This window comes from Loxodonta africana, chromosome 2 (genome assembly GCF_030014295.1).
Source record: "Loxodonta africana isolate mLoxAfr1 chromosome 2, mLoxAfr1.hap2, whole genome shotgun sequence".
Lineage (NCBI taxonomy): Eukaryota > Metazoa > Chordata > Mammalia > Proboscidea > Elephantidae > Loxodonta > Loxodonta africana.
This window is the reverse complement of record NC_087343.1, coordinates 69,478,840-69,482,399: the sequence shown is the minus strand read 5'-3', so window position 1 is coordinate 69,482,399 and position 3,560 is coordinate 69,478,840. Positions and strand designations below refer to the sequence as shown.

General features: G+C 42.6%; 1 protein-coding gene across 6 annotated transcripts in view; it reads right to left on the bottom strand.

Annotated features, from left to right (window-relative positions):
* CWC27 (CWC27 spliceosome associated cyclophilin) overlaps positions 1 to 3,560 on the bottom strand; it is a 255,095-nt gene that overhangs the window by 103,986 nt on the left and 147,549 nt on the right. The gene's annotated exons all lie outside the window — the stretch shown is intronic.

Genomic DNA, 3,560 nt, shown 5'->3' with positions numbered 1-3,560 from the left:
CTATGGATAACAATGGTCTGATGTGCAACTGATCATGGGCATGGTTTCATTCTGTTGTGCATGAGGTCACCATGAGTAGGGGGCCAACTTGAAGTAGCTAACAACAACGACATATTCATACAATGTTTTTCTTACTAAGAAGTATAATTATAACTATCAACTGATAATATGCTTCTGAAATAAGGAATAGCAAACCCTATTTATCTTTAAATTTATATATTGAGACACAGATGAGTCCAGATTTTAAAGTAACTTGCCTTAGAGGTGGGGCCAAGATGGCGGAATACTTAGATGCTGGTGTCATCCCACTTACAACAAAGACCCCAAAAAACAAGTGAATCAAATATATATGACATTCTAGAACCCTAATTATTAAAAACAAAGCTGAAGAATTAGACAGAGCGGCAGGTGGAAGGAAAGACAATTCAAAAACATGGAAATGGAGAACTACGATTTATAGGATTGTAAGGATCATAAGATGTCACACTGGTCCATTACATTGATGACATTATGCTGATTGGACCTAGTAAGGAAGAAGTATCAATGACTCTGGATGTATTGGTAAAACATTTGCATGCTAGAGGGTGAGAAATTAAATCCCACAGAAGTTCAGGCACCTTCCACCTCAGTGAAATTTCTAGGGGTCCAGTGGTGTGGGGCATGTTGAGATATTCCTTCTAAAGTGAAGGATAAGTTATTGCTTCTGGCTGCTCCCTCAACTAAAAATGAGGGACAACACCTAGTGGGCCTCTTTGGATTTTGGAGGCAGCATATTCCTCATCTGGGTGTGCTACTCTGGTCTATTTATCAAGTGACTCAAAAAGCTGCTAGTGTTGCATGGGGCCCAGAACAAGAGACAGCTCTGCAACAGGTTCAGGCTGCTGTGCAAGCTGCTCTGCCACTTGGGGCATATGACATGAGTACTAATGGCCCAGATCCTTCATGAATGAATGTTTTGGGTCACCTCACCAGGCAAAGAACCATGACCAGCTGAGGTGCTTGCTGAGGGTAAAGGGAATATAGAATGGGTGGTGGAAGATGTTAGTTATAAATACCAGTTATGGCCACGTGACCAGTAATAGAAATAAGGACTGTAATTGTTAACAAAAAAAAAAAAAATTTTTTTTTTTAATTGTTACAAGTATTTCTGCTTTTTATGTGTACATCAAATATTCATTTTCTTTACTTATAAAATGTAAGATGTACACAGGGCCGTTACATTTTTGGTTGTATGTGTGTTCACTGTATCAAATTAGGCCCAAGTATGACTTTATAATTGACTTTATTTAGAGATTATGTATGGTTTAAAGAGATGTGTACAGGTACAAAGTTGACAAGGGGTGGAGTTTGATGGTTAAGATTGTGTGTCAACATGGCTGGGCCATGATTCTCAGTGTTTTGGTAGTGGTAGAACGTTGTGATCACTTTCCTCTTGAGATTTCATACGTGATCACTCCTATGATGAGATCTGCTGTAAGTCAGTACGGGGGGGGGGTGCGGGGGCAGGGCCTATGGTGGCTCACAGCCCCCTTCAGACTTCATCTCTCCACAATCTACAGCCCAGCTCTTCTTTCTCTTCTTGCTGGGGCTTTTGCTTGTTCTGGATCCCTCAGCTGGCTCCTGTTCATCTGACATCCGGTTCTTGGGACTTGAACTAGCAGCTTACCTGCAGTCTTGCCTGCTGATCTTGGGATTCATTGATCTTCACAGCCTGTGAGCAACAGCCTTGCTGTCCAGCTTGCCGATCTTGGGTTTGCCAGCCCTTGAGGCTATGTGAGTCAGGAAGGTTCTTTCCTGACCCACCAGACTTGGGACACTGTAGCCTCTGCGGCCGTGTAAGCCATTTTCTTGATATAAATCTATCTCTCTCTATACCTATTTATATGCTTTACTGGTTTTGCTTCTTGGAAGAAGCCAGCCTAAGCCAGGGTCTGTGTACTTGCAGCACCCTTCACCTCTGCCCCAGTGCCTTGTGGGTCGATCCAACACCACACACCCTCGTTAGCACAAAATGGGCAGGACATCCACATGCACATTTGCGACATTGAACACCACCCTGCCCTCTAAGAAGAGGCCTCAACCAACCCACAGAAAGGGCATGAGGGTTGGCAGTACTATCCACTTCATTTAGCTGCCCATGACAGGGACCTGAGAATTAGTGGTGCATCCCAGCCCCTCCAGCAAATGGCACCAGACACCCAAGGACTGGCTGTACCACCTCCACTATGTGCTTTAACGATAAAGCACGTCCTTCATCCGGTCACCTGGTGGCAAATGTCAGCCCCCTGCTTTGCTCTAAACATTGCAAGCAGAGACCTGTGCCTGCTCCAAACACCCCCATGTAGCCCTGCCCACCAAGGACTATAGGTGAGTCTCTACACCACACACTTGGTGACCAAAGACCCAGATGCCTGTACCCCAAACAACTGCACCCCTCACAAGAAGCATGAACAGATTTCCAGGCTCACATACCTAGTAGCTACTCGACCACCTGCAAACAGGAGGTGAGAGCTTCAGTGATGCCATTAGCCAGAGTAGCACACATGCCCAGCCTACTCTGACATATCAAAACAAAACCAAAACAAAATACAGGATGTAGTTAAATAAATAAATATTATAGGCACAGTTGTTAAGAGTTATGGCTGCTAACTAAAAGGTCGGCAGTTCAAATCCACCAACCACTCCTTGGATACCCTATAGGGCAGTTGTACTTTGTCCTGTAGGGTCACTATGAGTTGGAATTGACTCAATGGCAATGGGTATGATTTTATTGATGCCTTGGAGGCAATAGTAAACGTCAAATCACATAAAGAAGCAGATCAAGATGGCCCCAGCAAGCAATCAAAGTAAAGAACCAGAAAACCTGCTGGAGGAAGATAAGGCAATGGACCTATCTTATAAAGAATTTAAAAGACAAATATATAGGGCTTTCCAAGACATCAGGAAGGAGATCAGGCAAAACTCAGACCAAACCAATGAATACACAGACAAAGCAACAGAAGAATTCAGAAAAGCAATACAAGAACAAAACAACAGAATAAAGAGGCTACCAGAAGCCACATGAAAACAGCAACTAGAAATCCAAAAGAGTAACAAAATTTCAGAATTAAACAACAAAATAGAAGGTCATAGAAGCTGAAGAGAGACAATGGAAGTCAGAATTACGTGAGATTGAAGATAAATCCTTTGACACCAATTTGTTTGAGGAAAAATCAGAAAAAAAAAAAAAAATGAAGAAAGCCTAAGAATTATGTGGGATACTATCAAAAGGAAAAAACCTACAAGTGATTGGAGCAACAGAATGGGGGGAGGAAGAGGGACACAACAGGAAACACAGAGACAACTGTTGAAGATTTGCTGGCAGAAAGCCTCCCTAACATTGTGAAAGATGAGACGATATCTATCCGAGACGCTAAACAAACCCCAAACAAGACAGACCCCAAAAGAAAGTCACAAAGACATATCACATTCAAATTTGCCAAAACAAAAGACAAAGAAAGAATTCTGAGAGTGGCTAGAGATAAACTAAAAGTCACCTACAAAAGAGAACCAATAAGACT